Here is a 14,330-nt window from a genome sequence, read left to right as displayed (position 1 = left end):
TGATTTTCCCGGGCAGGGACAGTTCACCAAGTCCCTGCACCTGCTCACACCAACACGGGGTGTTGACAAAAGGGAAGTTTTTAACGGAATGATAAGTATGTAGTGGGTTGAGTTGTGAGATTTATAGACCATTTTGCTAGTGACTGTGTTTTCTTGGGGTTTCTTTGTTCCGTTTGACTGGTTAACTTGCTCATGGGTTAAGCCCTAAACAGACTTAAATGTTATATCACAGTTTATTTTGTTTAAATGCAGTTTGAAATATGTAGCTGTTCATTTTGTTGTGTTTTTTAAAATGATATTTAAAATGTGAACTTCCCTGTTTTCCATCAAAAATGTTTGTTTAAATGTTAACTGTGACTGATGCTAATTTCAGGGGAGCTGTGGGTGTGTATATGTGTGTATGTTACTATGGGTGCCCAGAGATGCTTCTGTGAAGATTCTGTTCCTGAGAACTTTATTTCTGTTCAGTTCTGTTTCTATTAGGCTTTGTGTGAAATTCCACATTTTGTTAAAATGCAGAGGGTAATCTGCCTTTCTGCCTATTTGTTTTGCTGATGGGTGTGTTGTTGTTGTGTTTTTTGTCATATATGTGAGAGTGTTTTGGTGATTTGCTATATAGAGGCTGGGTTGTATATATATGCTGAAGAAAGGGCGAGTTCTGTCCACTCCATTCTCCCAAATGTCTGATTGTGTGTGTCCTTGCCATTCAGATGCAATTGTTTTTGCCAAATGTGATTTTATACTGAAGTATTGGCTTATGGTGATTTCCTTATTACAAACTTGTAATACTTTCTTGAGCTAAAGAGAGCTTGGAGAAAAGCTTTGTATTAATGTATACTTTTAATTTTCTTTATATTTTCTGTATGGCCTATGGCTGTAATGAAATTGCTTGACTAAAAAGAGGGGGCTCTTAGATTCCTCTAACTCTGTTTCAGTTGTTTTTGTATAGACTGTACATGGAAAAGTGTTTCCAACATGGAGTCGGGCAAATGCTAAATTATGACTGGAGTGTAGTCTCCTCACTCCCAATATTGAGTGAACAGGAAGATCTCTGAACAGCAACTTGTCATTGTGGGTAAGAAGGAAAAGAGATTTTAAGTCAGATAGTCAAATGCAGTTATTGTTTTATATTTTTGTAATATGGATGAAATATTTCTGCTAATAGATTTTGGTGTAAACTAAAACTATTATCAATGGGTCTGAGGCTTAAAATTTATAAATTTGCCCCACCACCAGCCCTGCTTTGCTTTCACAGGGAACTTTAGGACTCCAGATTATTTATACCAAGTAGCAGAGAGTTCCAAAGGACCGGTTTGCATTTTACCTGGAAAACCTCCCAGCTTTAAAAGGGATCAAGTTTTTGTAACCCACACCCTGTTTTCACAGCTCCTGATTAGAGATTTGATAATAAATTGTGTTTATCACAGGCTTCACTTTTCTGCAAGACTATGGACAATGCATTTTTTTATTATTAAAGAAGCCTGTTTGTTTCATGAGACTTTAGACCCCGCAAAAGAGATTTTAAAGGTATAGTATTTTTGTTTGGGGCAAGGACTATTTCTTTTATAGGTTTTTATGAGGATATTGTTGCCCTACCAAGCTTGCTAGTGATGAGGCTGAAGACGGAGAGCTGGAACACTACCTACACGTGGCTTAGATGGGGGCAGTGAAAATCCCAAAGGCCAGATGTCACTGACAAATCATGAAGTCAGATACACTGGATGGAAATTGATTGCCCTGACAGAAGTCTGTAAGTATGTAGGCAGCCAACGTAGTGGTTAGAGTGCTGGACTAGGACCAGGGAGACCTGAGTCTGAATCCTCATTCGACCACACTGCTGGGTGACACTGGGCCAGCTATTTAAACGGCCTGGCCTGCTTCGAAGGAATGTTGTGAAAAGAAAAAACTTATGTAGTACACGCTCTGGACTTTTCGGGAGAACAGCTGGATATTCGAGCACTGGAGTTTATGTTGTGGCCTCTCGAGTGATAAGACTGTTTGACCTGTCAGATTTTAATGCCTTTATAGTCACAAACCCACAAGGGGGTATGGATGTGAACATTATTATTTTCTCTTTTTGATTTTCATTGTTTTTGCCTCCTGCTCAGGATTGCTCATCAGGTGAAGTAAATGAGGACATTATCTTCTGTTTTGGACTTCGGGGGGAGAAAAGAGGGCAAGCAGGAAAACAAAAACATAAATTGGAAAGAAAATGCCAAAAGATCAAATTGAAAATAGCCTCAGGTTTATTTATTGTATTGGGCTACTCATGAACTCAGTTTCAGCATGTTGTCCCTACCCAGGGGAGGGAAATTGGTAATACATGCATCTGTCTTTTATTTCTAGCATAAGCAGGATTGCCTTGAACTGTCTCTCCCGAAAGGGATGTCTTTCTGTTACAGACCAAAGCAGTGGTCAAGTGAGAGAGAGAGGAGCTTTCAGAAGAACCGGCAGTGTGACAGACCAGGCTAACTATCATCAGCAACAGCTGCTTCCTGAAGGGGGTTCACCATTTGCATTCCCGGTCCAGGCCAATGATGACGGAACATCCATCGGCTGCCCTGTCTTGTGTTCGAGGAAAAGGCTGTGATGCAGGTTTCTTGTTCCTGATCCTCCTGCATCCCAGAGTGCTATAGTTAAAGACTTGATGCCAAATATCTGAAGAAGGCCTGAAGGCTAACAGGCCAGTCAGATATTATACGACATTATTCCACATTGCCCATAAGGGGGGAGCCAAGGCTCTCAAGCACATGGACATCCGAGCTTGTCTATGAACACTAGCCAAACAAGCCGTGCTTGCCTAGCCAAAACTAACACTCAGCTCCGCATAGCAGTGTACCAAAATCGGCTAGCACTTGACTATTTGCTAGCAATGGAGGGTGGTGTGTGTGGAAAATTCAACCTGTCTAATTGTTGTATCCAGATCAATGACCAAGGGAAGGCCATAGAGGAAATCACTGATCGGATGCGCAAAATAGCTCATGTTCCAGTCCAGAACTGGGAAGGCCTAGCCACCCCCGATTGGTTTGAAAATTGGTTTGAGTACTTTGGAGGTTTGAAAACCATGGCGGGAGGAGTTCTGATATTGCTTTTTGGTTGTTTATTGATACTTTGTTTATTACCCCTGTTTATCTCTTTGGGATGAGAGGCCGTTGAGAGAATAGTAAGAAAAGAAACTGCCCCCCATATAATGGCTATGTATACAAGGTTCCACAAGAAGAGAAGCCATAAAATGGCTTCTAAGGGGGGAGATGTGGGATGGAAAAGGCCTTTTCAGAAAGCTGCTTTGTAATTGCTTTGTAGAAAGTGTGTTTGCAAGTCAGTGCCTCTGTGGGATGGAAAAGTACAGACCAAAAGAAAGTGTTCAGTCAGCTATCTGCCCAGAGCAGAATAAGTGGGGGTTTGCAGCAGCGGGGAGAGATAGGCTCCCCTGAACAGTAACTGTATTGTTCTAGGAATGTGAAGGCTTCTTCTATTAATTAATTATTTCTCTGCTGTGAAATAGAAACTTAGAGCGCAAAGTCCAGCCTCTATGCAAGCATATGTACGAATGTAATGAACTGATTGGTTCTTTGGGGCTGAATGTTGACGCCTAATTGTGTAGTAATGCCAAATTATAAAAACTTGTGACCCAGGCAGCTGCGCGCGTCTCTCAGGTTTTACCGTTAGGTACTGGGAGCGTCACCAGCACTGGTTTTCAATAAACGGTGATTTTGCTTCCTTCAATCATCCTTTGTTTGCCTGGTTTGTGGTTCTGAGGAATTTGTTGGCCCTCGGGTAACAGCCCTGCCCCGCTTCTGTTGTCTTTGGAGGAGACTTAGAGGGGCCCTGTAATGTTTGCTTTATCTGCTACTGGTTAGAACCCTGCTAACTGGGCCAAGAGGCACCTTTTAAAGTGGAGGCTCTTCTATAGAGTAGGGGAATAGCAGTTTTTCATATCCAACCTCAGCACAGCACCCTTCCCAGGCTCTCCCTTGGGTCTTTCTCAGACCACATGGCCCTTTGGAACAGGAAACCATTTGGGGGTCCTCTTGTGCAACACAGTTTGGGAATCCACCCTGCTAAATGGGCCATGAGCACCTTTGAAAGTGGCGGTTCTCTTCTGTTTAGCAAGGGGGAGCAACTGTCCCTTTTCAGCCCAGGACAGCATTATCTTCCCTTGGATGCTGCTGACATTGCAAGTGCACACAGGCACACACACATGGGAAAGAGAACCATCTTCAGGCCTCCTTGTGGCACACAGTTTGGGTTTCATCCCTGCTAACTGAGCAAAACACTTTTTAAAGCGATGGCTTTCTTATATTTATTTAGCATATTTTTATACCTCCCAAAATGCAAGCAGGGGGAAAGCAACTGTCCCCTAATGAACCCAGCAAAACATCCTTCTGGAGCTAGTGCTGGTGTCCCTCCTGTGCTGCTGCTTAGGCTCTGAACTCCTTTGGGACAGAAAATCTTTTCTCATTGCTTTTGCAATGTAAACTTCTTCAAAAAGCTTCAAAAATGGCATATCAATTAGGGATGTATGAATCAATTGGGGTACGTATCAATTTGTACCCAAATTTAGCTGATTTGGGTGATTTGGAGACAGAACAAATTGCCCCTGTGGTCCATTGGCTAGATTTGAGTGCAAATCAAATCATGCCAGATTTGATTCAAAATGATTCAAGATTCAGATCCCTCTTATTGATTCCCACAGATTCCCAGCTTTCATTTTTTTTTAAATTAAAAAAAAAGCTAAGCTCTAGCCCTTGTGGAAGTGTACTTATGGAGCAAAATGTGTGCTCACTTATTTCAAAAATTCCTAAAATATAAACTTGAGTACCCAGTGGCTTGTGGAGTAGTTGGCACATGGGATGCCACTAATGCCCCACCCACATCTGCAAAGCAGTGGCATCAAAATGAACAGACGAAATGAAGGTATGTAATGAAGACACCAAAGAATCTAAACACTTCAAAAATCCCTAAAAAATAAACTGAGTACCCCAGTGTGTGTGTGTGGCCGGGTGGGGGTGTAGTTGGCACATGGCATTTGACAGTTGGCACTGTCCAATGACAGTCAAAATGAACAGAAGACATGAAGGTGTATAATGAATCCTCATAGGGATTCTTTAGATTCTTTGGTATTTAATAACTTTTCCTCATAAACACTTCAACATTCCTAAACAAGTTGTTCTAGTAAGAGCTAATAAGCCTTATTTCCTTTCACTGTCTCTAGAACGGGACTAAATTTGGTTCAAATCGAGGTCCGCAAGTTAGATCTCTTGCACCTCAAATGTTTATGCATCCGCCATCCTGGATCGGGGTGGATGACATCATTACAAACTACACCATTGAGATGTCCCTTTGTGTCACTCACTATAACTGGACCAAATTTGGTTCAAATCGGTTAGACAGTCCTCAAGTTAGTGCACTTGCTCCTCAAAAGTTCACATGTCCACCATCTTGGATTGGGAGGGATGACATCATCACAAACTACACCATTGGTGCATCCCTATGTGCCCATACAGCTGTAGCAAATTTGGTTCATATTGGTTACTGTCCACAAGTTAGTGCACTTGCGCCTCAAAAATTTATGTGTCTGCCATCTTGAACTGGGTTGGATGACATTGTCACAATCTACACCATTGAGGTGCCCATACAGCTGTGGCAACTCTGTTAAAATGAGTTACTAAAATTTTGGTCTAGGATTTCACACATTTCCTTGTCTGGTCCTTGATCCCAAGTCTGGGTGCAAAACATGCCTTCCCCCCCTCTATGTGCAGTGTGGAGTAGTAGTGTTGCATCCAGTCCCAGCAAGTTGTGACGAACCATGTTGGACCATGCTGTGGGCTGCATCCCCAGTCCATAGGGCCAACTCGGGGGGCAGAGTGATCACTGGACTCCATCAACCTTCTACAGGAAGACCTTGGTATCTGCTCACCTGCCTGAGCAGCAGTGCAGAATTAGCTGGGCGCCATTAGGGACTGAGTAGTCATTTCCCCCATCCACCCGGATTGGCCTGGAGGTGGATGGGTTTGGGGTTTTTTGCCTACTCTGCACTGTTGGATTGGAAAGAATTTTTGATTTGGTGAATGCTGGGAGTGGTGCCACTAAATAGTGTAGCCCCTTGGTCATAACAGTAGGTGTGGAAGTGTGGGGGCCTCATGCCAGGGATGGCAGCTGCACTGTGGCTTAGCTACACTGCAAGTCTTTATTAAAACTAGTTAATACAGTTGTGATAAACAGTGTAAACCCATTTGCTGTGTCCTGTCTTGTTTCTTGTATGGGTGTAAAGGAACATCATGTCAGAACTCTTGCAAGATGTTCTCTAGGAGCATTGGACATGATCTATAGATCCATGAAGACAAGCTTTGCAAAGAGACAGAATCTAAAAATGAAAGAGAAGCAAGGGGCATTCATTCTGCCCTAGCCGGTCTCTGGGAGCCAGCCCATTCCTCCCCTGGTAATAGAAGGCTGGGTAATACATTCACACAATCAAGAGGCAAAGCTCTCTGTGGATTATACCGCTTCAGGCTGCAAGTGGGAAACTGGATTTTAATAATAAAAAATCCCTGGGCATGAAAAGCTGGCATGTTAGGAGACGGGCTCAACCTAACCTTTCCCCTGACTTGCTGTTTTTCTACGTGCAGGGAACTTTTGTATGTGGGAGGATTAGCATAAGCAGAGATGCAGCAATTTGTCTGTAGAGGGCAGGCATTGAATGCAATTCTCCCCATAGTTAAGAGGCTGGTTGCCCAGGGATCATCTGGTGGGCTCCCATTTTCTGTGTCTATGGATTGGTTTGCCAAAGAGCACTAACGCTGAACACAGCTGTAAGACCATCTATTACAGCCTTTTCTACCCCCATCCTGCCACACACACTGCAGTGCAAGGCAACAGGGATATGCCCAAATCGTTTCGGTGCCTCATTACAGAGGCACCGAAACAGTTCTAGCTGCTGCAGCCAAATCATTTCAGTGGGGCGAATGGTAGTAAAATGTTTCTTCAAATGTTTGCTCGACTTGTTTCCTCTTACATCCAGACTAGCCCCTCCGTGGGACTTAAAACTAGTGCTTACCTCCTTGATGCCGAAGCCATTCGAATCCATGGCTACATGCTCCCTCAAACACCTCACCTATTTCTTCTAGCCATCACCTCAGCCCCCCAGGTGTCAGAGTTCTGTGCCTTGTGGGCTGACCCGCCTTACCTGTCTTTCCAACAAGACAAGATGCTCCTCCACTTGGACATCACTTACTTACCAAAGGTGGTCTCAAAATACCATATTTCCCAAGACATCTGTCTTCCAACCTTCTTCCCAAACTTGGCATCAGACTCTGAATGAGCATGGCATATCCTGGATGTCAAGCAGACCATGTCCTACTGGCACCAGACACAGCTCTTCAGGAAGCCCACTGCTCTCTTTCTCTGCTTTGCAGGCCCTGATAAGGGCAAGCAGGTCTCGTGCCAGTGCCTTTCAGCCTAGATTCCCTCTACGATCAAATTGGCATACATGTTGTCCAACTGTAACCCACTGTCAGCACCCTGTGCCCATTCTACAAGGGGGTAGCCTCAAAAGGCTATTTATGAGGAATTCCATTGGACAGCACACACTACGCTCTGGACACAAAATCTCACAGTCATACTCAATTGGGCACAGCAGTTCTGAACACAGTCCTTGCATAGGAGCCACAAGGGTGCCCACTTCACCTGACATCCAGGTTAGTAGCCTGCTAGTATCCTGAGTGTGATTGGACAATAAGACCACTACAGAGAAAGTTAGGTTACTTACATGTAACTGTAGTTTTCATATCGGTCCATTGTCCAAACACATGACCGTCCCTCCTCCCCGCTGTAGCAGTCACCTTTATAGTACTATTGTGGCAATTGGAGACTGAGGGAGTGAGTGGGTAAGCGTTTCTCAGAAGGAAAGGGGGCAGGGCTACTGCCCCAAATAGATTTGCTCAGGAAGGTTCCAAGGTGTCGTCTGCACCTGCGCAAACATCCTGAGTATGAATGGACAATGGACCACTATGAGAACTACCATTACAGGTAAGTAACTTAACTTTATGGTATCTCCAGGTTAATCTGGAGACCAGACTAGTTGCTGCATTTTGGATGAACTGAAGTTTCTTGAGTATGTACAAAGGCAGCCCTACATAGAGCACACTGCAGTAGTCAAGCCTGGAGTTTGCTAGATGATGCACCACTGTTTTGATGCCATTCTCTTCAAAGAATGGGTGGAGCTGCTGTATCAGGCAAAGCTGATAAAAAGTGCTCTTGGTGATAGCCTCAACCTGAGACACCAAGGTGACACTAGGGGTGTGTATGGAGCTGTCTGCAGTGGTTCGGTCTGAATTTGAACTGAATTCAAACTGAACTGATCGTCCATGAACCAGTTTGTTAGAACTGGCTGACACCTCTGTTCATGTGGCTGAACTGGGTCAAACTGGTTCAGCCCGGTTTGAGTGCCTTTTCTTGTAAAGGGGAATACAGTGAGGATTCCCCTTTACAAGCAAAGAGATCCCTAACTCTAAAGTGGTGAGAGGGGTGGGCAAGATGGCACCTTACTGAAGGTAGCATGGCTGTGGTGGCTCCTAGGCAGTGGCTCCTTGGTGGCCACCCTTCTAGGCCCTGTTGGCACTCCCCTACATTTCAGGCTGGTGGGCTGCCTGGTTCCAGCCACTATGCATGCACAGAGGCCAGAAGCTGGCTGCCCACAGGCACGGAGTATTTGGCAGGGAGCACTGGCAGGACCTAGGGGGGCCACTGCTGAGGAGCCATTACTGTAGCTTCATTGCTGGCCGTAAGGTGCCCTCTTGCCCCCCGCTTAAACCTTTTTAGAATTAGGGATCCCCTTTGTTTGTAAAGTGGAATGCTTATTGGATTCCCCTTTACAAGCACAGCCACCTAAACTGGGCAAAACCAGTTTGATCCAAACCTGGCTCGGGTCAATCTGAACTCAGACCTGCCCCCCTTTTTGAGGGCTGGTTTGGTTTGAGCTTGGTGGTTCTGCACACCCCAAGGTGACACCTGGCTAAAAGAGCACTCCCAAATTACATACTTGTTCTTTCTGTGGGTGTGTAACACCATCCAGAACAAGAGATTCTATACTGTCCTGCAGATTTTGACTTTCCTCACAATAAGCACCTCCATCTTGTTTGGATTCAGCTTCAATTTATTATCCTTCATCCAGCCCATTACTTCATCTAGGCAGGCATTTAGCGAAGTAATACTAGTTCCTGATCATGATTACACGGAGAGAGATGGATTTGAATATCACCAGCATACCGATAATACCCTGCACCAAATCTCCCAGTGGTTTCATTTAGATCAGGGTTTCTCAACGTATGGGTCCCCAGATGTTATTGGACTTCAACTCCCATCATCCCCAGCCTCATTGGCCTTTGGTTGGGAATTATGGGAGTTGAAGTCCAATTACATCTGGGGACCCACACGTTGAGAACCCCTGATTTAGATGTTAGAAAGCATTGGTGATAGAATGATGCCCTGAGGGAATGGAGCCCTCCATAAAACGGTTTCTGTTTCGAAGAGCAACTGTCACCAAGCACAACCATCTGAAATCTACCTGAGAGATAGGAGCAGAACCATGGCAAGGCAGTGTGTCCTATCTTCAAATCCCTCAGGTGATCCAGAAGAATACCATGGTCAATGGTGTCTAAAACCACCAAGAGATCCAAAAGAACCAATACAATCATGCTCCCCCTGTCAATTCCCTGGTGAAGATAATTTGTGAGGATGACCAAGGCCATCACATAGCCCATCATAAAAAGTTTGAAATGGTTCTAGTATCTGCTGGAGCAACATCTTCCTTTCTTTGTCCTGTGTTCTTGTTCCTCAGCTTAGAACTATCCAAGATCCTGACCCCTTTTGCTTCCAGTTTTCCTGATAGCTGTCCAAGGTAGGAGTATCTCCTAGAATCCCTACTAAATCTTGCCTTGGCAGAGACCCTGGCTCAGCCATCAACTCCCACTTGCAAAAGAATACCATCCTTGGCTTTTGTAGTACATATAGAGGGCAATTCAGATTAACGCCCCTCTCACGCAATCATCTCCTGCCACATGATACTTGACATTGGATGGCAACTGAAAGTGTGTGTGAACTGCTTCTGTTGAAAAGGATTGTAGAACCCTAGCATTGTACAGTTCCAAGGGACTTTGGGACTTCTCCAACCCTCTGCTGAGTGCTTCAGTAGAAATATATTGTATCTGAGGTGATACGAAACCATTCTGTGGGGGTTGGTCTGTTGACACTGCAAGGGATAAATGTGCATGTGTGAATGGGGCAAAGATGCCTCCATGGTCCTGTGAACGTGTGATATTTTGCATTTTTTACTATTGTTTAAATTTATTTATTGTGTTATATGTGTTTTGGAATTCATGTGTAAGTCTGTGCAGGAAGTAGAGAGTGACAGTAGCTGCAGTAGTAAAAACCCTGCGTGGAGGATAAGGAAACTCTACTTGGAATGCAGGAGAGACAGAGTGAGAGAAAGATGACAGTTGGAAATTAGTTGGATGACAGTTGGTCAGATTGTGAAGATGGGAGAAGTTGAGCTGGAGGCTTGGAGAAAAGGGTTCTGGAGATTTCTCTGGTGAAGAGAGAAGTGGGACTTATTTTATTTTATTTTTATTTAGCATATTTTTATACCACCCACAACCTGCGTCTCTGGGAGGTTTACAGTTAAAAAAACATTTAAACATTAAATCATTAACTATAAATCTAATTAAAAGCCTGGGTGAATAAATATGTCTTCAGTGCCTTTTAAAAAATTGCCAGAGATGGGGAGACTTATATGTCAACAGGGAGTACATTCCAAAGTCCAGGGGCAGCAACAAAAAAGGCCCACTCCCAGGTAGCTGCCAAATGAATAGGCAGCAACTGGAGACTAACCTCTCCAGATGATCTTAACAGGTGATGGGGCTCATATGAAGAAGATGTTCTCTTAAATACCCAAGGCCTAAGCTGTTTGGGGCTTTATAGGCCAGCACTTTGTATTTTGCCTGGAAACATATCGGCAGCCAGTGTAGTACTTTCAACACAGGAGTAATATGGTCTCTCCGAGATGACCCAGAGACCAACCTGGCTGCCACATTCTGGACCAACTGCAGTTTCTGGATTACATACAAAGACAGCCCCACATACAGTGCATTGCAGAAGTCTGGAGGTTGCCAGCATATGTAACACCCTTCTGAGGCTGTTCATTTCAAGAAACAGGCGCAGCTGGTGTATCAGCCGATGCTGATAAAAAGCATCTCTGGCCACCGCCTCAACCTGAGACATCAGGGAGAGGTTTGGATACAGAAGCACCCCCAGACTGCATACCTGTTCCTTCTGGGAGAGTGTGACCCCATCCAGAACCAGAAGATCAAAATCATCTCCTGAGTTCTGACCCCACACAATAAGTACTTGGATTCAGCCTCAGTTTGTTATCCCTCATTCAGCCCCTTACTGCCTCCAGGCAGGCATTTAGGGAGGTTATACCTTCTCCTGATGATGCTGACAGAGAGAGAAATAGATTTGGGTGTCATCAGCATAGTGATAACATCCCGCAGCAAATCTCCTGATGATTTCTCCCAGAGGTTTCATGTAGATATTAAACAACATCTGAGACAGTATGGAGCCCTGAGGGACACCATACGAAAGTTCAGATACTGAGTAACAACAGCCTCCAAGAGATGCCATCTGGAATCTGCCCGTCAGGTAGGAGTGGAACCACTGCAAAGCATTCTAGAAGGATACTATGGTCAAGACTTACAGTAGGTGGAGGCAGAGTGAATCTGTTCTCCACTGAAAAGCCAGGGCCTGTATAGGGGAAGGGAGGCTGAGCAGAAACTCTGTCACCAAGCAAGGCACCTGAACCCCAGAGTGGTGAAAAACCATTAACATTAAATTACTCGTTTAAACAAATAAGCTTTTGGATAATGGCCTAAGCAGCCTGAATATTAGAAAGATGAATTCATTTATTTAAAAAATAATAATCAATTAATGAATATAAAACAACCAAATAACCTGTCAATTTTACCATTTTTGATGATCTTGCATGGTCTAACCCTATCAATGTAAAGGAACAACCAGTATGAATATTATTTCAAACTTATTTTCACTTTCCTGTCTTTTAGTGCACTTCTGTGAAGTGACTGACAGCTTAAAATCAAGCTTTGTGAAAAATTCATTAAACCATAAAAAGTTTAAAGTTTCATTTACATAACCTGAGATGAAAGAAGATGAAATATAATTATCTTTTCAAGTTAAATTTGCACTGCTGTTTAAAATTTAATCTATGCAAAGATAGGTTGAGCTAAACCCCCACTGCCTTTCCGCCCCCCAGGTGGAACTGTAAGTATATCAGTTTCACTGATCATACAATTAACCTCTTATAGAAAACAGAATTACCATTTAATTTTTTAAAGAAAAGAATGTTATTTTTCTTATCCCCCTAACTAGTTGGTAAGGTTCTTGAGGCAGCTCACAAAGAAAATAAGTAGAATAATGTTTGTAAAACAAATAGTTCTAATAAAGCCTGCTATTGTGCTCTTATTTCAACATACAAGTCAATTAGGGCTTTACAATGAAATCCATCAAACAAACATGTATGGACAGGCAGACAGAGATGTGATAATGTCATAAACCTCCTTTCCTTTGGAAAATAGGCTAAAAATGGTAAATATCTGAGAATATAAAAAACTTAAAAAATAGAAAAAATCAAGTATCACATAAAACACATGAAGCCGGACAAAAGACTCTAAAACGTGGCCAGATTGAAGGCTATGCTAAATAGGAAACTCCTTAGCAACCTTCTGAAAATGGGAAGAGATTCAACCAAGCACCAATGGGATATTTTCTTCCTTTCAAGTAGCATGTGCAGGTCTGGGATTGTGGTGGGGGTTAGAGTGAAAGCCTACCTACTTTCTGATGTCCTGATTTTCAGGGTCCAGGGATCTCTGCAGTGATTTTAAAGTGGGGGGAACTCAAGGTGCCCAGAATGTAATGAATGTCACCTACTTTTAAGGTGCATTTTAAAATCTCATTTAATGGGCAAATTATAAAGATCTAAACTGTTTCACAGCTGTGTATGACCATTGAATTACGGGGACAAATGTCCCCTCTGGCCAGTGGTGTCCAGGAGCTGCCTTGGGTTCCCTTTTCTCCCATGGCACCCTCTCACCCTCTCTCAGGGCAGGCAGCTGCCAAACTAAGCCCTGGCTGGGTGAAGGTAATGGGTGGCATGCCCGTATTCTGATGTCAGGCACATCCTTGCACTGTTGTTGTTGTTGTTGTTGTTGTTACATTTATATCCCGCTCTTCCTCCAAGGAGCCCAGAGCGGTGTACTACATACTTGAGTTTCTCTTTCACAACAACCCTGTGAAGTAGGTTAGGCTGAGAGAGAAGTGATTGGCTCAGAGTCACCCAGCTAGTTTTATGGCCGAATGGGGATTTGAACTCAGGTCTCCCCAGTCCTAGTCCAGCATTCAAACCACTACACCACGCTGGCTAACCACTACACCACGCATGCCAACTCAGGGGGTGTGGCCAACATTGGGGAACAGATGTACTACTTGTTGCCCATGAGCAAGGGAGAGAAAGAAAGAAAGCCAACAGTGTATGCTTGGCAGCTGGGAGAGGGTGATGGTTTCGATGCTAGCCATGACCTTTGTGCTCTCATGTCCTAATGCTGATGCAATGGGCATGGCTGTGGTGGAATTGGAGCTAAGTGTGATACTCAGTCCCAAACAGGTAGGTTCCACTACCTATTTAAGGAAGGCTGGCAGCAGCATTGGCATATGGTGGCAGCAAAGGGTTTCTGTGAAGGCAAGGGTGGAGTTGTAAATCATGCAGTGCTTGATTTGTGCATGACCCCTGCTAATTGAGCAGATGAGGCAGACTCAGTTTTATGGTCAAGAAATGGTTAAAGAAAGTCTGCATAACCCAAGCTGCTCTAATTACAACTTGCTGGCAGCATGATAAACTCCTGTCCACTTGTTGGTATGTAGACAGGAGGCCCCCTTGCTATCTGTAGATAACAAACTGCTAGTCAGCACTCGCTGAAGGCCACAACTATAGGGAGTGAAATAGTTGTAGAAAGATGTAGAGGGAAAGGGGGGGGATGCTTAATTATAGTTTAGTAGGGAAATTGTTAAGATGATGATTAAGTGATGCTTACCAATGAGAATTGTACCCACTATATGTAAATTGTTATGTGTATAAAAGGCGAGGCCACAGTTTTAATCAGGGTCTCAGCCTTTGGAAATTATTCCGCTGAGGCCATTTGCTGGCAAATAAATAAATCTACTTTCTCTCACCTTTGGTGTCAATCTCTGTCTCAGAACCCGGG

This window comes from Hemicordylus capensis, chromosome 5 (genome assembly GCF_027244095.1).
Source record: "Hemicordylus capensis ecotype Gifberg chromosome 5, rHemCap1.1.pri, whole genome shotgun sequence".
NCBI classification, from domain to species: Eukaryota; Metazoa; Chordata; class Lepidosauria; order Squamata; family Cordylidae; genus Hemicordylus; species Hemicordylus capensis.
This window is presented reverse-complemented; position numbering follows the sequence as displayed.